The sequence below is a fragment of the Canis lupus genome, chromosome 23 (assembly GCF_048164855.1).
Source record: "Canis lupus baileyi chromosome 23, mCanLup2.hap1, whole genome shotgun sequence".
Taxonomy (NCBI): domain Eukaryota; kingdom Metazoa; phylum Chordata; class Mammalia; order Carnivora; family Canidae; genus Canis; species Canis lupus.
In genome coordinates, this window is record NC_132860.1 from 1,177,941 (window position 1) to 1,203,850 (window position 25,910).

A 25,910-nucleotide genomic window follows, 5' to 3' on the forward strand; every position below is an offset into this window, starting at 1 on the left:
TGTGGTCACTTTTGAGAAGCAATGGATAGAATGGGTGACTTTGTTTAGGACCCACCATGGTGTTGTCAGTCCCTTTTAGGATAGGTAAGTCTTGAAGAGAATCACATGTGGAAAGAGCAGCATATGAGAACAACAATATATCAAAAGAGAAGCCACAACTGAAGGGGAAAGGAGGAGATGATGCTGGAAAGGAGGTTTAATGAGATCCTAGAAGGTCTTGAATGCCAACTCAGTAAAACCCTAGACTTGTAGCAACATGGTTTTAACAAAGACACAGCTGTGTTTTAGCCACAGTCATAGGGAACCAGCAGCAACAAAAATCAGCTCAAATTCACCTAGTAAGGCTTAAGAAGAAATTTGCTAATCAAATGAAAGATTCTCATGTTATTCTCTGGACTCATTTTATATTTACAGCACGTAATTAAATAAAATGTAAGGCTTTGTAACAAAATTTCATTTTACTAAATAGCTGTCAGATAGCATTTATTTGCAAAGTCAAACTATTTATACACATACTTTACAAGAGTCAGTAATTAAGTCTACATGCTAACGCTTATTTTGATAGTTGTTTCCATGGTGTAGTGAATTTTTTTTTTTTTCATCTTAGAGCTTCAGTTCCATTAGGTGATTTTTGTTTTTTGTTTTTGTTTTTTATTGTTGTTGTTTTGTTTTGCTTTTTTTTTTTTTTTTACAAAATTGATTATTTTTAGGCTCTTATTCAAATGATGTAATCAGTAAACTAAACTGGCCATTTAAAATGTGGTAATTGATGATATAATGATTAATCTTCAATCCACCCTTTTATTCAACAGCAAGCTTACATGGAATGTATTACTGCGACCCCCATTCTGTAAACCTATGATGTAATATTTCCAACAATTTAAAATTTACCTATGTTTTGGGGAGAACTGACCAGATTATAGGATTACCAATATGTACTGTGGGTCATAGATCTGTTTCAAAATGGAGCATAAGCCAGAAGATTTATTGTTGGATCAAACACTTTTGTTAGAACTTTGAAATAACGTAATTCCAAAGCTGATCTTTAGATAGATTTGTTGATCATAAACTTACTTAAAAAGATCATTTTGTTTTTCCCCCTTTCTCTTTTTCTTATTTGTCAGGCCTAGGACAATGATAGACCAATAATAAGCACTCATTAAATATATGAATAAGGACTTTTCATGTTTTGCAATTGTTATGATGTTAAAAGAGGTGCCTGCTTCAAGGAGGAGCTCTGTAGGGTGGATATTTAGTATCCCTCAGACCCCATTACTCAACTCCTCCCCTTCTTTTAATTTAGGAAAGAGGAGATCAGGTTTATATATTTGAATGTAAAATCCAGCTCTGGCATTTTAGCTATGAGATCACGGGCAGGTTGTTTTCCTTCTCTGAGCATCACTCTCAGCCTTTTCCTGAAGATGGTCACATGTGAGGGCTGAGATTAACTTTACATATGTAAAGAACCTAGTTCCGTGTCTTGAATATAAAGGTACAACAGATAAATCTATGTCTTAGTAAAACAATGCTTAAGATTGAAACATACGGGCTCCTGATTCTGCGTCTTTGTTCCATTTCTAGCTCTGTGTATGATTCACTCTGGGAGGTAGGATCAACTAGTCTTCTTCAGCCAATGCGCGCTGGAGACGTGCCACAAAGACTGACATTTCATAGATGCTCAACTTTATCGACACCTTGCAATGCACCAGATCTCCTCACATACACTGTTGCATTTATTTTATTATGCCTAAAACTTTAAAAATACCCTAGTATCTCTGATAGCTTATTAAATGTTTGTTATTTCTATGAATGTTAAAAAAAATGGTCTTGAGCCTTTTTCTAGGTAAATTTTAGTCAGAAGCATTGCTAGTAGTACAGTTAGAAGAGAACAGTTTCCCCCAGGTCACAGTGCCATTTGGAGCGTTGTCTGACTCCTTATATTTGAGTTAAAGTGGTGCTGTTGCCACATGTAGATAAAAGTATTAATAGGATCTCAGGATGCATCCTCGTCCATGACTAGGTTCAAAGTGAAGTCTGTAATAAACTGGGGTAGCCTAGTAATGGCCCCAGCCCCAATATCCTAGATGATGCGCTACTATAGACTTTAAAAACCACTTGAAGATTCTTCCCATTACACCTGGAGCCATTTCCTGATCTTTATTTTAATATTGTTTGTACATGGATATTGTGTGATGCATCATCCTTCCCATAATGCATATTAAGTCATAATGCATATTAAAATGATGCCGTAAAGCATTTTTAGAGACAAATACCCAATCTCAGATGTCCCTGTAGAAATAGGGATGTTCTTTTTTGATACTGCTGGCACATTTGTTATATGCACAAAAACATGTGTTTGGAAGATGCAGCCTAGAACTTTGAGATGGGTGTTTTGCTACATGAAATTGAGTGAATCAATGGGAATCATACCCATGATGTAGGCTAAGTCATAAGAAGAATAAACATTTATTGAGGCAATACCAGATACCAAACATAGTACTAAGCACCTTTTTTTTTTTTCTTTTAAAGATTTAATTTATTTATTCATGAGACATGCAGAGAGAAAGAGGCAGAGACACAGGCAGAGGGAGAAGCAGGCTCCATGCAGGGAGCCCGTCATGGGACTCGATCCCAGGACCCTAGGATCACGCCCTGAGCTGAAGGCAGACACTCAACTGCTGAGCCTAAGCGTCCCAGTATTAAGCACCTTTATGAATTAACTTAAAATTTTTATAAAAATTTTGTAAAATTCATATCATTTTTTTTCCCTTCTCTTCAAGGTATGAAGGCTGGGGCTCAGAAACACAAAGTACGTAAACTTTCAAGAGCATACTTCAACTGAGGCCCTTCCCATTCCAAAGCCCATAGGGTAATACAATGTTATAGCTTCTGATTTCCATTAAGGCTGGGGAGAGCTCACCTATGCATCTTGCAAACTTCCTAAGTCTGAGTTTATCCCTACAGAGAAGGCCTTCATGGTGGTGAAGTTGTGTGTGGAGCCCTATTATCCATCAGCCTTCCCAGCCTGTGATTTCGGTTGTCTATGAGCAGTCACTCACTGGCTGGGATGGCTGGTAACAGTCCCACAGCACCCTTCACCCCCAGACTGCTGAGGCTAAAGGACTCCTTCCCAGCTGTAGAAAGACAATTAATTAGTTCTAAACCAGCCCACTCACATTAAACTCTTGTATGAACATAATAAATGACAAAGGAGTTTGAATCATCTATAGTGCATCTGTGGAACTTGAGGAAACTTTGCCACAAGACAGAACAGACAAAGCCAACTAGCATCTCTGATTAAAAATGATTTTTGCTTTAATTGAAATGATTGCTATGAACAGCTGCCAGGTGAGCTGGGTGAGTGTGGGTGGGAGGTGACTAGGAAAGTCTCCACAGCTGAGACCAGATCTAGTCTCATTTTTTTTTTAATTTCTCCCTTCCTCTCGTCTTTCTTCCTCCCTCTCCTTCTCCCCCTCTCTCCCTCCTTCCCTCTCCCTGCTCTCTTCTCTCTGCCCTCCCTCCCTCCACCTCCTTCTACCTCCCTTCCTTCCCCCTCTCCCCACCCTTTCACTCTCCCTCCCTTTCCTCCTCTCCCTCCCTCTCCCCTCTCTTCCCTCTGCCCCCCCTCCCCTCCTCCCTCCACCTCCCTTCCTTTCCTCTCTCTCTCCCCCTTTTTCTCTCTCCCTTCTCCCACTCCTTCTAGGGGTGAGGTGGGAAAAGAAAGGCAAGTATATACTGCAGAGTAATTTACTGAATCAATGAAAATGTCACCAAAAAAAAAATAAAATTCAGAATTGGACTGTGTGGGAGACAAACATGACTTTAGATTCTGGGAGAGGCTCAATATTCAGTTTCCACATAGGCGAAGAGAAATTCTTCACAAAACTTCAAGTAAGCAGATGAAGAGTACAGGATAGACAAACCACTTACAAAAATCTCTGGTATGATTAATTACAAGGGAAGTTAAGTTGCACATTCTCTCTTCCTTTCTTTCTCTTTTACTAAGAACAAAATAAAAATAAAATAAAATAAAATTCTTATCCAGGAGGGCTGCATATCTGAGAGTCCTTTGCTTCAGTTTCCTTAGCTTGAATGGGTAATAGAAACTTGGAACCATAAATGGTCATACACGTCACCTGACACTCACTTTACACAACACTGGGGCCTACTTCCCCCCCAAGAAAGGAAGAAATATATCAATTTACATAAATACTTGGTGAAATAGGAGGAATAAATAAATATTAAATAGATTGAGCCAATTGAAATGATCTGTTCTGGATCGCCATGGTGACCTTATATGTACCTTGGTCTTGTTTTTCTTTAGTTAACTTGCTACTTGTGAATTATGCTATCTCGTTTTAACACCATTTAATTGTTCCTCCAGTCTAAGAGGGGAAAAGTATAAGTCCTCCAGGTTAGTTGTGTTTTTTTTTCCTTCCCGCATACTTGGAATACGTAGCCCTTCTTTTACTACTTAATCTTCCCAGGGTAATGACTTATTTCATTAGTAGAAACATGGAAAGAATAAATGTTAAGTTGTAATTTGGATATACTTAATAGCTAGCATTTATTAAGGGTTTACTATTTGCTGGGCATTGTATGAACTATATATTCAAGCTTTTAAAATCCTCATAGCAGGCCTGTAATATGTGTGCAATTATTCCCTCCATTTTGTGTTTTAAGGAGCCCAAGACACAGAGAGGCTTGGTAACCCAAGTTGGACACTCAGCCCCTTATTCATTAACGGTAGTTCAGTTAGCCTGTAAAGATCACGTTTTTATTTTTATTTTTATTTTTATTTTTATTTTTATTTTTATTTTTTTTAAGATGGTGTTTTTAACACGTATGCTCTACACTTTCTTCAGTGTGAACTCTTTTTGCAAAAGAAAACCGATGTAAGAGATTAAATCACTTGCCAAGGCCACAGAGTCAAGAAGTAGTGGGGCCGAGACATGACTATAGGTCTGTCTCTTACCACGATACTGATCATCATGAGCTTCTAGGAACATCAGATGTTGGAGAATAAACAAAAGAGAAAGGCCAGCAGGATGTAGAGTGGGGCCTTATAGGGATGCGGTACTATAGAAGGAGGTTTTGGGGTGAAGCTGTAGTTATGAATTTGGAGGATCAGTCCCAGATTTTGTCAGTGTACCACCACAGGGTCGTTACAGGCTTGGGAGGGCCTCTAACTCATGGAACCCAGACGGGCTCCAGTCCAGTCCTGTTGTGTTGAGTTTCATAGCGGAAGAGATGGAGCACTTATGCCCTCTTCACTGCAGGGGAAACCAATAGCTACCGGAGTTCACAGATTCCTCAGTCCCCAGGCCCCTAGAGGGTGAGCGTGGCTGCCTCTACTGAGGGCCAAGAAGCGTGCGGGTCGTTCTGACTCAGAGATTCTGCCCTTTAATTTCTCAGCCGTCTTGGATACTTCTATTTACGGAGGCCCCAGGCCCGCACGCCCAACCCCAGCTGCCCCAATCCAGGTGTATTTCCATACAGCACACAGAGCAGAACCAACATTCCACATTTATCTTAACTCTGTAGTTTCCAAGGAAACAGTACTGCAAAGACAGACACTGAATTCCCAATTCCGTATCTGCCCAGGCCTGGAGTTAACCCTTCACACACAGGTAAGCAGACCGAAGGAAGCCTTGCCCCGTGCTGGCACCAGGTGGGCATCCAGGGAAGGATGAGGAGGGTGGGTGACTGTGTGAGGGAAGGTAGGTGCCATGAATGATGCCTGTCTCTTGATCATCGTGTCACGGTGACTAAACCCACTGATTTACGGATCGATTACTGTATAGCTAAGGAGGTCCTGGCAGATGAGTCAGCTCTGGGTATTTGCACAAATAGTTTTGTTTGTCATATATGCTAATAAAGAAGACCAAGTTTCGGATCTGAAGGTCTCTGGGTGACCAGGAAACCAGAGCAAGTATAACAAAAAATATACTCTTAATGAATCATTCCTCTTTTTAAGGTCTAGTGAATTCCCTTTGGCATTTCTCTCTCCACATAGTTATTATCCCAAGTTACATGTATGTTCTCCCTGAGTCGTCCTAGAGTATTGCTGGGAATTTCCCATTTTCAATCTATTTATAGTCACTTATTAACTCAATGAATCATTACTGAGCTCCTTTGGTATACCGTGCCCTCTGCTCGATGACGGGATACGGTGACTGGCGAGAACACTCATCTGCCATCATGGGGCTTGCTTTCTAGAGGGAGGATGTGCATTCAGCAAATATTTAAACAAATATATACAAGATGATGGAGACTATACATGAGGTGAGAGATGTTAGTGAACATACAAGAACATGCGTTATGAAGACGTGGATTTGTGAGTGGTTAGAGGACGGGGGCCTGAGGAGGGCCTACATCACCAGGTGTCGGCCTGGAAAGTAAGAGACGCTGGGAAAGCATTCCAGGGTTAGGCAATAACAGGTATAAAAGTCTCTTTTGTTGTGTTTTTATTGGAGTTAGATTTGCCAACCTATAGTGTGACACCCAGTGCCCATCCCCTCTGGTCACCCTCCTCCTCAGGGCTGTCACCCCATCCCCTTCTCACCACCCCTTCCGCGACCCTTTGTGTGTTTCCCAGAGTCAAGAGTCTCTCATGGTTTGTCTCCCTAATTTTTCCCACTCATTTCCCTCCTTTCCCTTAGAATCCCTTTCACTATTTCTTATATAAAGTTCTCGGGGCAGGACAGAAAGTGCGGGGCATTTGCTGAAAGTCTGTCCTTATATCGTGATGGGTAAGTTACGTGTGCCACTGCCAAGGCGAGAATGCTTTGAAGATGTACGTTTTCCGTAATTCTTTCAACAATCTACTTTGGCGACTGAACACATACTATGTATCGAGCACTGTGCTAATTGCTAAGGATACGTTATCCAGACATGTGGTTCCTTTCTTAAAAGTGCATATCAATGGAAACTCAAATGTGATGATTGTACCCATTGGGACAATACAGGTACAAATAAAAGGCATATGATTCAAATAGGGAAATGTCTTAGGGGAAGCAACATCTCAGTTGAGGTGTAAATGCAAATCAAACACTGATCCTCAGAGAACTTCCCAAAACACTTGCCTAGACTTAGGTAGAACCTTGCCCTTGTGAATAAGGGCAGTCTTGCAAACCATGTTTTAGCCTTTTTAAATTTTTATTTTATTTTTTTAGCCTTTTTTAAAGACAAGCTTTTATTTATTGACAGAGACAGAGAGAAAGAAAGCACAAGCAGGCAGAGGGAGAAACAGGCCCCCACTAGAGCAGGGAGCCTGATAGAGGACTTGATCCCAGGACCCTGGGATCACAACCTGAGCTGAAGGCAGGTTCTCAACCGACTGAGCCACCCAGGTGTCCATTTATTAGCCTCTAAAAAACTCAACGTATAGTTGACACACGATGTTACATAGGTCCACGTACACGACACGGGAGCTCAGTAAGTCTCTATGCTACGCTCAGGGCAAGTGTAGCTACCGCCGGTCACCATACCACCATTGATTCCATTACCTTTTATCCCCACCATGTATTCATTCCACAGTTGGAAACCCGTATCTCCCACTCCTCTTCACCATTTGGCCCTTCTACCCATACCTCTCCCCTCGGGCAACCACCAGCTTGTTCTCTGTATCCTAAGTAGGTTTCTACAATTTGTCCATTGCTTTGTTCTTTAGATTCCACATGCAAGTGAAATCACATGCTATTTGTCTTTCTCTTATTCCACTCAGCATCATACCCTCTAGATTCATCTCCATAGTTGCAAATGGCAAGATCTCATTCTTTTTATGGCTAATATTGCATTTATATTTGTGTGATACGTATGTGTGTATGTATACACGTCCCACATCTTCTTTATCCATCCATCTATCAAGGATCGCTTTGGTTGCTTTCATATGTAGGCTTTCATTGTAAATGACTCCCCGATAATTACAGGGGTGCATTTATCTTTCCAAATTAGTGTTTTCATTTTCTTTCCATTACAGGTAGGGTGGGTACCCAGTAGTGGAGTTACTAGATCATATGGTATTTTTAGTTTTAGTTTTTTAAGGAAACTGATGTTTTCCACGGTGGTTGCACGCCTCTATATTCCCACTAGCAGTGCAAGAGGGTTCATTTTTCTCCACATCCTCACCAAAACCCATTGTCCTTTTTATTTTAGCCGTTCTGACAGGTATATTTCCTTGATGACTAGTGCTCTTGAGCATCTAGTCCTGTTGTCTGTTGGCCATTTGTATGTCTTCTTTGGAAAAATGTCTACTCAGGTCATCTGCTCACTTTTAATCTGCTTATTTGTGTTTCTTTGGTATTGAGTTGTACAAGTTCTTTATATATTTTGGATATTTACCCTTTATCAGATGTATCATTTATAAATATATTTTCCCATTCAAAAGGTTGACTTTTTGTTTTGCTGATAGTTTCCTTCATTGTACAAAAACTTTTTATTTTGGTATAGTCTCAATTGCTTATGTTGTTTCCCATGTCTAAAGTGACATATCTAGAAAAAAATGTTAAGGCCAGTGTCAAAGGGATTATTGCCTATGTTTTCTTCTACAAGTTTTATGATTTTATGTTTCCAATTTAGGTCTTTAATCATTTTGAGTTTATTTTTAAGAAAATGGTCCAGTTTTCCCAGCACCAGCTATTGAAGAGACTGTCTTTTCCCCATCGTATATTCTTGTGTCCTTTGTTTAGATTAATTGACCATATAGGCATTAATTGACCATATGGGCTCTCAATTCCATTCCATTAATCTGTGTGTCTTTGTGCTGCTATACTATTTTGATTCCTACAGTTTTATAGTATATTTTGAAATCCCCTCCTTACTAAGAAGGTGGAGGGGGACATAAACCAAGGCACTTGCAAGCCCCTCTAACCCAGAGAGAATTCCAGTAGCTCCTCTACTGTTTGGCAGGATACAAGGGCTAGTCCCTTTATATTCCTGTGGCTCTTTTAAACCAGAGCCTTTTTTTTTTTTTGTGCCCCAGGTCAAATGAATCTGCTTACAGTTCCAAAGTACTATCCCTCCTACTACAGTTTGCAGCACCAGAGGTAGGTGTTCCTTTTGTTGTCATGTCTTGGCCTCGCTTGCCATTCTTTTGGTGTGCTGGAGCTTTTCTGTCAGCCTTCAGTTCTACTTGAGGATGAATTGTTTTATAAACAAGTATAAATTTGGTGTGTCCATGAAGGAGATGAGTTCAAGGTCTTCCCATATTGCCATCTTGAACTAGAACCTTGCCATATTGAATTAGAACCTTAGGTAGACTTTTGATTTGATTTCCCAGTGACTGTTTCACAGATGATTAATTTCATAATGTTGATTTTTTTTATAGCGTTAAGCATTTTTCTGACTCTGTCTCTAAATATATAGCCCAAAATTTTTGTACTTAATATATATGTGTATATATAAGATATAGAAACAGATACAGTTATGCAGAGAGAGACATATTGTCAAAAACATATTTTAATCCACATGTCTCTAAAATATTCAGAACTTCATTTTTAAAATGTTGAGTGACTGCTGGTTAATGCAGAGCCAAGACTAGAACACTTGGTCTGGTGTTATAAATACCTTTCCTCAAAAGGAGAAAGAGCAGCCCCCTTGAAAGAATTGCTATTGATTGGGTCTTTTCTTTGAATTGCTTAGAAACTGAAGTTGCTAGCAGAGATGTTATGAAGGATTTGCTGGAATCAACTTTGGTGAGATTTTCTTGGGAGAAATTTTGCAGCATATTTAATCAGGCGACCAAGAAACAACAGCTGCTTGTGTATGAAGCATCAGTAAAGCTGCTAAGATTTATATAATCTTTAGTGTTCAACAGATTGCTAGCATTTATAGGACAGTCAATGTATGCCTATGCTCATATGCAGTCATATAATACTACCTTTCCCATTGCCTCTGAATAGAGGGGCTTCCTAAGAGAGAAATGCTTTGCAGAGAGATGAAATGAGGATTAGAGGACAGAAGAACTGGTGGTCAAGTTCCAGGAAAGTGGTGATAATAAATTGCCCACAGGAGACAATGAGGGAAGAACCTACCTGTAATGGAAAAAAAAATCTTATTCAATTTAGCCTATATACCTGTAGACATCTATCAGTATAGCAGCAGAATCATTCCTCTGACATTTCTCCTTGTGGCAAAATCAGTGTAAAAATATTTATGTGCTGGTCTAAGTATGGGGACACTTCTAACTCTAGATGGTTATCAATCAGTCACTTCATTAAAAAGCTGATGATTATCAATTGTCATTGGTTTTAATTTTCCCTAAATAGGACTAGTGAATTCTCACAAAGGAACTTTGAGATGTATATGTGAAGACATACAGAACTAGGAGGGATTTGGGGACTATTCATGCTCTACCCCACACTTTAAACAGGAGATCCTTGTGGCCAGCAGAGCTGAAGCTATTGACAACAGCATGAACAATTCCAGGGCTCTGGACTCTTGGTCCAGTGCTTTCTCAGCCATTTTTTACTGTCCTAAAATAAAGTTCCTCACTCAAGCATTGAAATCCTCATGAAAATAGCTCCTCTTGCACTCTAATCATATATTCTGTGGATTCCCAGCATATATATCTCCTCTTCAAAAAGACTATTCTCCTGCCCATCCCTAAGGCCTGGTTTTATACAGCTTCCTTTACTTTTTGTTGATAATGCCCTACATTCTTCACCATTCATTTCAAGATTCAAGTCAAAGCCCAGCTACCTTACCATCGAGTCCTGGAGTTAAAAATGCTATCTGCTGCATGCTGAGTTTTTAGGCCATGTAAACTGAGTCATCATATAACAGATTTTTTTTATATTGCTTATTCGAAGTTGTATAATACAGTAGAAAGGGCTTGGTCTTTAGAGTTAGGAAAGCATAGACTTCAACATATAATCCTACCCTTTGACCACTGTATGTTCTCAGTATATTAGTAAGATGCGTGTGCATTTATATATGTTAGGATAGGCTCTGCTTTTTGTAAAAGTAAATAAATCCTGAAATCTCAGTTATTTAGTGCAAGAAAGATTTCTTGTTCATAATAAGTCCAATGCGTATTGGGCAACTCCTCCAAAAACTAAGGGATAGAGGGTGTTCCCATCCTGCGTCTCTGCCATCCCAATATGTGGCCTCCAAGTTTATTCAGAAAAAAGTGTGGAGGTACCATACAGGCTCATAAAGTCCTGGCCAGAAAGTGGCTCTTTGCACTTCAACTCACATTTCACTGGCTAGCTCTAGTCATATGGCTTGGCCTGACTTCAAGTCATTGGGACTTGTAGCTTTCCATGTGCCAGAAAGGACATGAAAACTGGCTAGATCACAATAGTCCTTTAAATAAGCTGAAATATTTGAAAAAAAAATAAATGGGCTGAGATGACTGATTTTTTTGTCAGAATAAAATGAGATAATAAAGTGCCCAGTAGCCAGTGGGTAGAAGCTCAATAAATGATCATCTCTCTTAAAAGAGCTTCTTAAGGCCAAGTAAAATCTCACATATTTACTTCTTTGGTGCTGAGCACATACCTGGCTAAATATTACTAATTTGTAAATTAATGCAGGGTAGGTTTTGATCCAAGAGAGCAATGTAGGAAGACCATGAGCCGCCCCTCCTTGCACCGACACACCAACTCTATACCTATCTATACAGCAATTCCTCCTGAAGACTATGTAGAGGATGGCAAAAAGACAGAGATGGAGACAGAGTAACAAAGGGAACCCGCACCTGGGACATGGTGACCCTCAGTAGGGAGAGAGTGTACTTTCGGACTATGAGCACCTTCTTCTGCTCAGAGCACAGACAGAGCCATGGTTCCGAAGGGCAGCGAGAGTAATGGAATCAGCCCTACCCCACTGTCAATGGAGAGAGAGCTGCTGGGGCTCTCTCTGGGTCAGTCGAGCTGGTGAGCCCTACAGTTTGTGTCCCTTCCACCCTGATATTGCGATGGGAGCGTCTGGGCACCCTAGCCACTCTGCCGCACAGTGAGTCACAGTGCCCGAGCCCACACCGCTGCCAGCCAACCCACCACGGTGGCTCTATCTTGGCATATACTGGGCACCCTTGGTCAGTGCTCACTAAGGTTCCTGCTGTCTCACCAAAGTGACACAGGCACAAAGCCCCCTGAACATCCGAGACTTGTACCACTTCAGGTGCAGATGACTGGCCAGGGCACCCCCGTGCTGAGAGCCCTTGGGCCACCCAGCCTGTATTGCTTTCACTCTAGCCACCCTGCCAGAGTGTCCTGTTCCAGCAACCTGGAACCTGCCAGAGCATACCCATCTAAGCTTCAGTTGCCACCAGGTGCCCCCAGCACGGAACACCCTATGACCTGCCAACAAGCACCTGCTTTGATTCCAGCTGCCTCACCAGGGTGCCCCCTCAGTACAGTGCTCCAGGATACTCCAGTTTGAACACACTTAAGCTTCAGTTTTCCTTTTAGGTTGCTTTTGTGCAGAGAGCCTAGGGACTATCCTGGCCCAGGCCCAATTCAGCTGTCCAGCCAGGGCACACTCTGTGCAAAGAGCACTGGGACTGCCACAGTCCATTCAAATCAGGCCATGACACCAGGGCAATTCCAGAATGGAGTGCCAGGGGAATCCCCTCCCCGCCCTAGCTCCAGACAACCAAAATCATTAGACACAAACACAGCCTGTGTAGAGGACAACCAAAACAAAGACCATTCCTTCAAGTTTAGGAGATGTAGCTGTTCCATCTAAATCTAGGAGAAAAAAAAAAGAGACAAACAAAATGAATAGACAGACACATACTCCAAATGAAAGAAGACATAACTTCAGAAAAAGAACTAAATGAAATAGAGATAACAAACAAGTCTACCTGATAGAATTCAAAGTAATGATCATAAAAATGCTCACAAGACTGTAGAAAAAGTGGATGAACTCAGAACTTCAACAAAGAGATAGAAAATATATATAAAAAAGTACCAATCAGATAGGAAAATACATTAGATTAAATGAAAAATATACCAGGAGGAGGCAGCAGTAGATTAGAGGATGCAGGAGAATGGATCAGTGATCTGGAAAGCAAGGTAATGAAATGTACACAATCTGAACCTTAAACAGAAAAAAAAAAGTTAAGAAAATGAGGGTACATTAACTGAACTCTTGGGAAACATCAAATGAACAAACCAGGGGTCCCAGAAGGAGAAGAGGAAAGAGGGTGAAAATTACCTATCTGGGGGAAGGAGATAGACATCCAGGTTCAGGAAATGTAGAGTACCTTGCAAGACCCATTAGTATGTTGCCTACAAGAGACTCACTTCAGACCTGAACACATACAGTCCAGAAGTGGGAAAAAAAAGAAAAAATCAAACAAAATAGACATTAAAACAAAGACTATAACAAGATGAAGGACATTACATAATGATAAAGGGGGTCAACCAACAAGAGGATATAATAGTTGCCAGTATCTACGCACCCAATATTGGAGCACCTAAATTCATAAAGCAAATACTAACATACATAAAGGGAGAAATTGAGAATAATACAATAATAGTAACACCTGCTTATATCAATGGATAGTTCATCCAGGCAGAAAAGAAATGATAATACAGTCTCTGTATGGCATGTGAGTCTAGATGGACTTAACAGATATATACAGAGCAGATTATGCATTCATTCAAGTGCACTTGGTACACTCCCCAAGACAGATTGCAGGTTAGGCAAAGAAGCCTCAATAAATTTAAGAAGATTAAAATCATACCATGTATTTTTTTCTGACCACAGTGGTATGAAACTAGAAATTAATCCCAAGAAATTAATCCCAAGAAAACTGGAAAAAAAGTAAAAACATGTGAAGGTTAAAGACATGCTACTAAACCACCAATGGGTCAGTAAAGAAATCAAAGAGGAAATTAAAAAAAAAATACATGGAGACAAATGAATGAAAACACAATGGTGCAAAATCTTTGGGAGTCAGATAAAAGCACTTCCAACTTCCAAGAGAAAACTTAAAATGATACTAGTCTACCTCAAGAAAAAAGAAAAATCCCAATCTAACCTTAAACTTAAAATCCTAGAAAAAGAAAAAGCTCAAAGTTATTAGAAAAAAGGAAATAGTGAAGATCAGATCATTAAAAAAATGAAAGACTAAAAAAATAACAGAAAAAAAATCATGAAACCAAGAGTGGATTCTTTGGGAAATATATGTGTATTCCCAAAATTATATATATTTTGGTGGGCTGTTATATATATATATGATAATATATATTATCATATATATGATAATATAACATATAATTATATAATACCTTTATATATATCACCTTATATGAAATATATATTATATATATATATATATGTATATATATATATATATATATGATAACCTTTAGTCAGACTTCTCATGAGAAAAGAGAAAGAGGACTCAAATAAGGGAACTAGGGAAATAACATTGACATCACAGAAACAATTATGAAAAATTACTCTGAAAAATTATATATCAACAAACCTATAAGATATGGATAATTCTTAGAAACATACAAACTTCCAATGCTGAATTAGAAAGAAATAAAAATCCCTAATAGATCAACTAATAGTAATTACAAAACAAAAGTTCAGGACCAGATGGATTCACAGGTAAATTCTACCAAACATTTTAAGAGTAGTTAATACCTATTTTCCTCCAACTATTTCAAAAAAAAAAAAGAAAAAAAAAAGGAGGAAGGAAAACTTCCAAATATATTCTACAAAGCTAGCATTGCCCTGATACCAGAAGCAGAATAACACTAATAGATTAAGTTAGATGCAAAATTATTCCACAAAATATTAGCAGAAAGCATTCAACAATGCATTAAAAGTATCATTCACCAAAATAAAGTGAGATTTATTCTGGAGACACAGGGATGGTTCAATATTCACAAATCAATGTGATACACCATATTAACCAAACAAAAGACATAAATCATCTAATCATCTCAATAGATGCAGAAAAATCATTCGATAAACTTCAACATCTGTTCATGATAAAAACTCTCAACAAAGTAGGTTTGAAAGGAACATATTATAATAAAGGCTATATATGAAAATCTCATAGCTAATATCATACTCAGTGGTGAAAATACAAGTGGTGAAAATGCTTTTCCTCTAATTGAGCATCAGACAAGGATGTCCACTCTCACCACTTGTATTCAACCTGGCATTGCAAGTCTTAGCCACAGCTATCAGACGAGTCAAAGAAATCAGTTATCCAAATTAATAAGGAAGAAGTTAAACTGTTGTTATTTCTAGAAGACATGTGACTGACTACACATGGAAAACCCTAAACAGCCCACCAAAAAAAAATTCAGAAGTAGTAAATGAATTCAGTAAAGTCGCAGGTTACGAAATGAATATACAGAAACCTGTTGCTTTCCTAAATGCCAATAACAAAGTAGCAGAAAAAAATTTAAGAAAATAATTCTATTTATAATTGCACCAAAAAAATAATTGCACCAAAAATAATAAAGTATCTAGCAATAAGCTTAACCAAGGAGGTAAATTACCTGTACTCTGAAAACTATAAAACACTGATGAGAATAACTGAAGACAACACAAACAAATGGAAAGATAGTCCATGTTCACGGACGGAAGAGTATTGTTGAAATATCCACACTACCCAAGGCAATATATAGATGCATTGTGATCCCTATCACAATACCGACAGCATTTTTCACAGTACTGGAAAAAAAAAAGGATAAAATTTGTATGGAACCACAAAAGAGTTAAAGAAATCTTGAGGAAAAATGAACAGATCTGGAGATATCATAATCTCAGATTTCTAGACATACTAAAAGGTATAATAATCAAGCAGGATGGTACTGGCCATAGAAATAGAAATGTAGATCAGTGAAATAGAATAGAAAGCCCTGATATATGTCCATGGTTAATTAATCCAGAACGGAGGGGAAGAATAATAATGGGGAAAAGACAATCACTTCAGTAAATGGTGTTGGGAAATTGGATAGCTACCTGCAGAAGAATGAAACTGGGCCACTTCCTAAAACCACACACACACACAAACACACACACACACACACCCTCAAAATGAATTAAAGACTTGAAACAAAATATAGGCAGTAATTTGAATATTTTCTTTTTAGTCTTAGCAAAATTTTCTAGATATGTCTCCTCAGACTAGGGCTACGAAAACAAAACCTATGTCAAAAGATAACTTTTGCACAACAAAGGAAACCAACAAAACAAATAGGCAACCAACTAAATGGGAGAGGATATTTGTAAATGACATATCCAATAAGGGGTTAATATCCAAAATATATAAAGAACTTATATAATGCTAAACCAAATCTAATTAAAATGGGCAGAGAACATGAATAAACATTTTTCCAAAGAAGACATACAAATGGACAGCAGACATATGAAAAGATGCTCAACATTACTTATCATGGGGGATTGCAAATCAAAACCAGTAAGATATCAGCTTACACCTGTCAGAAAGGCTGGAATCAGAAAGACAAAAAAAAAAAAAAGTTTGACAAGTTTGTGGAGAAAAAAGAACCCTTGTTCATGGTTGGTGGGAATGTCAATTGTTATAGCCACTGTGAAAAAGAGTACGTTTCCTCAAAAATTAAGAAAGACCATATATCCAGTAATGCTGTTACTGAGTATCTATCCAAAGAAACTGAGAATGGAAATTTGCAAAGTTATAGGCATCCTTATGTTTACTGCAGCATTATTTACAATGCCCTAAGAAATGGAAGCAACCCAAGTGTGAATTGATGTCACACACACACACACACACACACACACACAGAAGAATATTATTCACCTATATAAAGCATGGAATCTTGCCATTTGCAACAACATGAATGGAGCTAGAGTATAATGCTAATGAAGTCAGTCAGTCAGAAAAAGAAATACCATATGATTTCACTCACATGGAATTGAAGGAACAAAGGAAATATTAAAAAAAAATTAAAAAGGCTACAAACCAAGACACCGACTCAAATAGAGAACAAATAGGTGGACACAAAAGGGGAGATGTAGGTGGAGGGAGATGAGTGAAATGGGTGAAACGGGAGAAGGGGATGAAGAGCACACTTATCCTGATGAGTACTGGGTCATATATGGAATTGCTAAATCATTAGATCCTACATCTGAAACTAATGTAACACTGTATGTCAAGTATACTGGAAAAAATAAAGTAAAAAGGATGAGATTTTTGTCATTTTTGACAACATGGATGGGGCCAGAGGGTATTATACTAACTGAAATTAGATAAAGACAAATGTGATACGATTTCACTTATTTGGGGAATCTAAAACAAAACAAAACAAAACAAAACAAAACAAATGAACAAAGAAGCAAAACGCAGAAATAGATGTGTGATAGCACAAACCGATGGATGCCAGAGCCGTAGTGGGAGAGGAAAGCAAAAGGGATGAAGAGCACTGGGAGGACTGGGAGTTACAGGGTTCCAGTTATGCAGTCCTAGGGATAAAAGCAGAACGTGGGAATATGGTTAATGGCATCATAATAAATGGTAGTTACTCTTGCGGTGAGCGTGGGATGACACACAGAATCACCATGGTGTAAGCCTGAAACTAAGTGACACTGAACGTCACCTCTACTTCAGTAAAGAATTAAATAAGTGTATTTAAGCAAATTTAAGCTTTCAGGGAGTCTTTCCGTCATGCCATTCCTTCACTTGGTCCTATCTTCTCTTCAAATTTCTGTTGCTTTTTTCCAAGACATGAGACACCTGATAACTTTACTCAATGACTGTCTTACTTCCTTTCTTCCAGTGTAAAGTCTCTTCTTAAGACGGTGCACATAATTATGTATTTTTCATTTGTATTTATTCTTATCTGCCTACCTGGAAACCACATCATATATGGGTCATTCTTGGTGGAAGATTCTGGTGAATGTACCCCAGGCTTATAATCTCCTAAACGGTCGATCTGCACTAAGTCAGGAATAAGAGTTCAGTGAAATGAGCTTTTTTTCTTAAAGAAGATATGAATATTTCATGATATATGTTTTCTGAATGTTAAGATTCTTAAATACAGTATATAGATAAATGGGAAGAAATCTATCATAAATACAGTGAGGTTATACACATACAACCAAGTGTTGTTGATACCTTGTGCTCTGTTTACTTTGTGTGTGTGTGTGTGTGTGTGTGTATATATATATATATATGCCCATTAATCACAAATCCAATTAAAATAAATTTAAACTAGAATTATTTAACAATAAATTTAGTTCCATCTACATGTATCATTCTATAATTTGTTTTTTCCCTCAATTTTAAAGAATAATAAAAGCATAGAATTAAATTTTAATAAAAGTGATTCACCATTAATCTATCCACTCTCACGCAAGTGTTTCAAGTTACTATTAATAATCTTCCCCACTCTCTCTTCCAAAGATGAGGTAATTTTACATTCCGATCAGAAAGGGGCAGTGACTAGTTCATGGAGAACTTGCTGTCAACGGAAATTAGATTCTTTCTTGCTGTCCTTACCTATTCTATCTTTGGATCCTGTGTCATCCTCCTATTGAGAAGCCCCTCCACTGGAAAGGATTTGAACGTGTTCAGGCTTTTTATGATCCCCAAAGAGGGAATGAGCGTTAGCTCTTCCTTGCTAAATGGAATTCGTCTCTCACCTTTGCTTCATCTTTCTTTCCTCTTGGAACCTTCACTTCCTTACTGGTAATATCACCATATCTTTCTCCTTTTTTTTTTCAAGTTTAATTTAGATTTTTTTATTAAGTTTTTTTTTTTTTCTTAGCATCTGTGCTTCAGACAAAATTAAGCACAGCAGCACCAAAGAGGGTTAGATGTTAGTATTTTGATATTACAGTTTGGACTGAACACAGCAGTCCATTTAGAGGTGGTCATTCTAGCCATGAAGGGGTATATTTCTCCATTTGGGCCAAAAGATAAGGACATTTTCATAGCTTAGAGAAATTGCTTTGAGACTTTCCAGGAAATACACTATAAAAAAAGAGACATTAACACAGAAAATGTAGTGAGAGAAACCTTCAGTATTTCTGCTGAATAAAGAGCTCTTGGGCTCAAATCATATTAGTGATCACATTGGTGCCTTCAGTTATGAATGACTGAGGTGACTAATGGGTCACGGCCAGAGTCTGAGATCTCATACCATACCAACAGACCCATTGTAGTTTATTTCAACATTTTCCTCTATGTGAAGGCTGTTTGCTCCAGATTCTTAAAAGAGAAGCGTGAAGCCACTTACAAAAAATATTTCTAAATATATCCTTGGAAATATTGTTGCGGGCAGGTGAATCTTCTGCCCAGAATTTTTTGACTCTGGCTTTCAGAAATGCTCAGACCGATGGGATGTCTCCCCAGAGAGACCAGAGAGAAAACAGCAAGGGTTCCCAATAGAAGGATGCCTATTTATTTCAATAAAACAGAGAATTCAGATTACATGGTTCCCCTGGTTAGAGCCCTCCAAAGGCTCAGTCACACTAAAATGTGTAGTCTCTTCACCACATTCTGGAGGTTCCATGTTATTTGGCATCTGCTTCCCTCAGTAAACTCTTCTTCCACCACTTTCTCCTTTTCTCATATCCTCTGGTCCAAGTGACTTTCTAAGTTAGGATCCAACTTGTTACTCTTTTTCAAGGATATTCTGTTTTCATGTTGACAGATGAGCCTCCCAGGGATCCTCCATTGACCCTAACAAATTGGAATAATTGGTCACTCCACTTCTAGGAGTTGTTGGCACATACTTGTTAGCTCCTTGGGTCTTTGCACTCGTGAGTCTCTTCGCTTGAATGGTGCTTCCTCATATCATCACATAGCATGTATTCTCATTTTTGAACTTTGCTTAAATGCAGCTTCTTTTTCCTTACCATTTTGTATCTTAGAATAGCCTTTTCTTCTATCACTTGCTGTACCCTAAATCCATCCCTCTCTTGCCAGTTTTAACACCTAACACTATCTGCAATTGTGCTCTGTTTATGTTTGCTGCTGGTTACCTCTGTGAGAAAACAAATCCAATGAGCTTAAGGACTTAGTATATCCTGTTCACCTCTTTTGCTAGCATCTAGAAGAGTGCTTTGAATTTAGTAAGAGCTCAACAAATATTAGTTGAAAGAATAAGTAAATAAAAATTGAGGAAAATTTCATTTGTAAATTGGTAACAAAAATTAGCTTCTTGTGCTCAATTTACTTCCTAAATACTTTGTTATCAATATGGATAAATTACAAAATTTGCAACAAATAGGAAGCCAGGAATAATCAGCAGACATTATTTCCTAAGGAGACAACTGGTAGAAGTCCTTCACAATTTTAGAGTGTAAAGAATTCACAAATTTCCTATGTGCCTAATTTTTCCCCAAAACTATTTGTCATGCTTGTAGAATGAATGACCTTTATTGTATGATATTTCTGAGATTACAAATGGCAAGAGTAAAGCCATATAAGGCATCTGCACCGTAGCCAAAGTCAGCCTTCCATTCTGAGTCATATTTTGACCAGAGAGTGTGGATGGGGGAGAAAGAAAAGAAAAGATAAGAAGAGAAAGAAGAGAAGAGAAGAGAAGAGAAAGAAGAGAAGAGAAGAAGAGAAAAAGAGAAGAGAAGAGAGAAGAAGAGAAGAGAAGAGAAGAGAAGAGAAGAGAAGAGAAGAGGAGAAGAGAAGAGAAGAGAAGAGAAGAGAAGAGAAGAGAAGAGAAGAGAAGAGAAAAGAGAAGAGAAGAAGACAAAACAAAGCAAAACTCCACCATGCTGATTGTATGTAACAGAGTAAAAGGACCAGGAAGACATTAGTGAAAGAAAATTATTAGAGATACTTTTGTTTGAAGTGTCTTGGCAAATTTCCTTTAATTACAAAGCTGGGATCCTGATATATTGATTTGAAAAATGTGGTCATGGTAGCAATTAATCTCTTTCTCCCCAGTGGTCCCACAGCACTTGGTGTGTGCCTTTATTGGGGCACTTAACAATCTCTCTTGAATAAGAGTTACTTATGAAGGGTCGTCTTCATCCAACAGATTGTGCAGCCCCGAGCCAGGGGGCTCTGATTCATTGTGTGTGTGTGTGTTTATAATTTGGGGGGTTTTGCTATAGCATTTATAATTGGGAGGCAATAAGTAGTCAATAAATGGTTGGGTTGATAAGAGTGAACTGGAATCACGGGGAGAGAAGGCATCTGCGTCAAACAGAGGAGAGAGCTCTTATTAGATGCTCCTCTCATTTTCTTCCTTTTCGACAGAGAGCAGCAGGGGAGTTGCATCATTAAATAAGTGACTTCAAAGGTTTTCACGTACTACCTTGGAGCGTATGATATATTTCCATTTCCCTATATCTTTGTTTGATATTCCACTTTGGCAATCTTTCAACCTTATGTGTTAGATGGGTAAAAAAACATGTTTTATTTCTGTTTGGGTTTCCCTGATTATCAGTGAGATTAAGTTTTTCCATATTTCTCTTTTTCTGTAAACTATATTTTCATATATTTTGCCCTCTGGGAGGCTTGTCTTTTTTTTTCTACTGATTTGAAAGAGCTCGTTATGCATCGTGGATATTTATCCAGAATGCTAATGATGCTTATGCTAACCTATTTTTAAAAAATATTTCTGTTCATTTTTATGAACAGAGCAGAGGGGGTAATGTTTTTCTTAGACTTTATGGGCTTTGCATCTTTCTTAAGGAAGCCCTTCTCTACTATAAAATTATAAGATATTCTCCTATATTTCTCACAATATTTATGTAGTTTATTATAGTGCTTTGACCCATCACAAGTTGAACTTGATGCATGTCTGAGGTACAGCCTGACTTTATTATTTTTGTAATAAAAAGCAAATTATCTGCATATGATTTAATAGTCCATCTTTTGCTAAGAAATTTGAAATGTCATTGATCTGGTCTATTCCTATTCTAATAATATGATCTCTATCTCTCTATCTCTCTCCCTCCTCTCCTTTATCCCTTTCCTCTCTTTCTTTCTTCTTTCTTCTTTCTTTCTTTTTCTTTCTTTCTTTCTTTCTTTCTTTCTTTCTTTCTTTCTTTCTTTCTTTCTTTCTTCTTCTTTCTTTCTTTCTTTCTTTCTTCTCTTTTTCTTTCTTTCTTTCTTTCTTTCTTTCTTTCTTCTTTCTTTCTCTTTCTTTCTTTCATCTTTCCTTCCTCCCTTCTTTCCTTCCTTCCTTATTCCTTCTTCGCTCCCTCCCTCCTTCCCTTCCTTCTCTCGCTTGCTACTTTTGGTAGAAAAGTATTGAATATACTGAAATACTTTTCTACCATTTAAACTTGAAATAAATTGCTAAAGTTATATAATTCTTGTTTCCATTTTGATTAAAATCATCAATTACCTTGGGAAATTTTTTTGTCTATCATATATCTTCCTGTTTATGAACTTGGTATGCTATTTAATTTATTTGATATCCTATTTGATGGTTTTCTTAATGTAAGCCTTGAGCTTTTTTAAAGATTTTACTTACTTACTTATTTATTTAGAGATTGCAAGCAGAGAGAGGGGCAGAGGGAGAGAGAGAGACTCTCAAGCAGACTCACCCCTGAGCCTGGAGCCCACTGTGGGGCTTGATTTCACAATCCTGAGGTCATGACCTAAGCTGAAGCCAAGAGGTAGATGCTTAACTGACTGAGCCCCTCAGGTGCCCCTTGAGCTTCTTATATTAGGTGTGTTCCTGGGCATTTTATTATATTTTTTGATATTGCAAACAGAATTTCTTTGTTTTGGCACATAGAAAAAGCATTCATCTTTTAAAAATATATATTGAGTATGAATATGTCCTTTTTACTGAATTCTCTCACTCACACATCTCTTGGATGACTTTCTTGTTTTATAGGTAGATAATTGCATATGCACATAGTCAAAGTTTTGGTTCTCCCTTTCTGTTATTTATAACTCATTTATTTTCCTTGTTCTCTTTCATTGACTTGGTCAGCTACTATCATACTGAATAGTTGTGGTGATAGCAGGCAAATTTGACTTATCCCTGCCAAAGTGTCATCTGTTTAATAAGTATTTATTAGACTCCTGTGTGCCAGGAACAAGTTCTTGTCATTAAATAGAACAAGAAAAATTACCTGCATTAATGGGACTTATATTTTCATAGGAATGATACAGAATACATAATGCCCACAAAAAGACATAAATTAGGTAAAATGTTGGGAAGTAAAATTAATATGGACAAAGAAAATCCAGCACAGTTGGGGGGTTGGTCAGGGGGTAGTGGGGAGGTACAGGATAAACCTCAGAGGAAATGATATTTGAGTAGAGCCCAAAGGTTGGTAAGAGGGTTAACCATGCAGATGGATATCTGGATGAAGAACGGTTCAGGCAGAGGGAAGGACAGTGTGAAGGCCCCGGTAGGAGAGACGGTCTGGTACAATGGAATAGCAGTGAGCAGGGTGGTGTGGCTAAAGCAGAAGGAACAACAAGGAGAAAAGGAGATGAGGTTCAGCAAGTCATAGGAGAAGATCTCATAGGGCTGTGGAGAAAAGGACCCCGGCCTTTGTGTGGAATGGAAAGCCACTACAGGGTTTGGAGAGACAGAGGACATTTTCTGACATATTTTGAAAGGCTCACTCAGGTTGCTATTTGAAGATTTGATGACAAAGACCAAAGATTTTGTAAAATCAGGAAGACCACGTAGGAGATCATTTAATAATGCAGCAAGATATATGGGGCAGGTCATATGAAAAATGGCCACAGCATACTTTGAGACACAAGATGTGCTGCTCGCTCAGCAGTGAAATGTGAGAAAGAAGCCTCAAGGCTGCCATCCTAATGTCACTGTTTATTTTTTCTCTCACAGCTAGAGCTTGGGTTTCAGTCAACTGAGATTATGCAAGTTTGGAAGTGGGATAGAAGTTCATCTTTTGTTATGGTGAGTTTGCGGAGACTGCACAGCCCGATGAAATGGCCGGGTACACGGCCGGGGGTATACCTGGGGAGACAAAGCTGGGCGTCATCAGCAGAGACTGTGACCAGAACCATCAGTCCAAATGAACTCTTTGAGGAAGTGCAGGTAGGAAAGAAGCGACCCGAGGAACGAGTTAAAAGGTGTCCTCATGAGCCAAAGAGACCAAGAGGAGAGGCGGTCAGTGAGGTAGAGCAACGTCAGCAGAGCGGGCTATTCTGGAAGCCAAGTGGGCAAAGGGTCTCAACGTACAGGAGGATCGACTCCATCAAGTATTATCGACTTGAAATGTATTGGAGATTTAAATTCCCTATTTCAAAAGAAACTTTATCAATTTTTGTTTTCATAGAAACTTCTCATAGCACAGAAACGCCAGAAGCCAGATGAAGACACCTGTCCCTATCTGCATGTGGAGCCATAAGCAGTCATTTCTAACTTGGCAGCGCTCCTTCCAAGTGACATTTCCAACACCACCTAGAGGACCAGGAAATTCAGTCAGGCTGGCGACGCCAGAGGTGGGCCCGATCAAATCCCTCTTGGCAAATTCTTATTCAAGAAATGAGAAAAAATGGAAGACCTGGGCATAAATCCTGAGATGCTATAGAAACATTTTTGGAAGTAACTGCCAATTTATAAATATGCAAAGTTTTCAAGTTTTGCTTTTTTAGATATGGGAGAAAATAGTAATAATAATAATAATAATAATAATAATAATAATGACAGTCTTATTCTTTTTTTTACTATGACTACCAATACAGAACAAAGAGAATCAAGGAAATTAATTTTAATGACTCAAATTTTTTCCCTTTTAGAAACATATTTTCCCTCATTATGTGACTATTTCAAATAACCAGATCCTCAAAATGGCTTCTAGATCTCCCTTTCATGGCTGGGTAGCTTTCCTGTTTCTTTCCTTCTTCCCTCCCTCCCTCCCTCCCTCTGTTCTTTCCTCCTTTCCTTCCTTCAATTATTGAATACGTATATTCATAGATTAGGATACATTCGTAAACTTTATAGACATTGTCTTTGCCCTCAGGACTTCGTCCGGTGAGAGGATCACCCATCAAATTAAAACTAATACAAAGTGTTATATAATTGCAGTAGTTTGTGTGATAAAATATAGTATTATATTATATTAATTTTTAACAAGTCTGTAAGTTCAGGGAGGACTTTCCCAAAGGAAATAATAATATTCATGTTGAGACCAAAAGGATAAATAGTACATAAAGTAATCTCAAATGTAGGAGCCTCCCAGAAAATGAAAATAGCCACTGTGAAGACCTAGAAAATGAACAAAACTGTTTTTGATATAGTCTAGACTTAGGCCCATTGTCAATATTATATCAAAGATCGGTGATACTCTTTCTGCGATCTCCTTTTGGAATCCTATTCCAGAGAAAAGAGCATACTGTTAAACACCAGAAAGAATGTCATCGATATAAACAACCTAAATCTACCTGTAACCCAAAGCTAGATGATGTGTGTAGCTAAAAGAGCAAATAACAGCAAATATGTCCTAAGGAGTTAATATGACTGCTTTAACATACCACCACTTTGATTTATATTAAACCTTTTTGGAGGGGCAGAGGGAGAGACAAAATGTTAAGCAGGCTCCACACCCAGCACAGAGCCTGACGTGGGGCTTGACCTCACCGCCCTGACATCTTGACCTGAGCCAAAATCAAGAGTCAGGTGCTTACGTGACTGAGCTGTCCAGGCCCGCCTCAATTTATTTTATATAAAACATTTTATGTCCAAATATAATTATTTGCATCCCCAGTATCGAAGTACATTATTAGGGTGTAAGTTTGACTGCCATGATAGAGACTTAACAGAAGCTTAAATATGGTGGAAGTTTGCCTTTCTCTCCACTAACAGTCTAAGAGTACCAGAATTAGGATGGTAGCTCCATGGTGTGAAGGCACAGTCTCCTCATATCATGTTGCCCCATGTTCCCTAGAATGTTGACGCATCTGCATGTTCCAAGATGACTCATAAGGAGGGGAAAATAAGTCAAAGAAAGGTACAACTTTTCCCTTTAAGAGGTACAATCCAGGA

At 38.4% G+C, this 25,910-nt stretch overlaps 1 long non-coding RNA gene across 2 annotated transcripts; it reads left to right on the forward strand.

Annotated features, from left to right (window-relative positions):
• The first annotated feature begins 5,543 nt into the window (after positions 1–5,543).
• On the forward strand, positions 5,544–24,530 carry LOC140615363 (uncharacterized). Of its 2 annotated transcripts, none has more exons than XR_012016032.1 (3): positions 5,544–5,630; positions 23,748–23,819; positions 24,202–24,530. It is a non-coding gene; the product is annotated as an uncharacterized lncRNA (long non-coding RNA). The 2 variants fall into 2 exon arrangements; XR_012016033.1 differs by lacking the exon at positions 5,544–5,630 and adding an exon at positions 5,633–5,671.
• Positions 24,531–25,910: the final 1,380 nt, after the last annotated feature.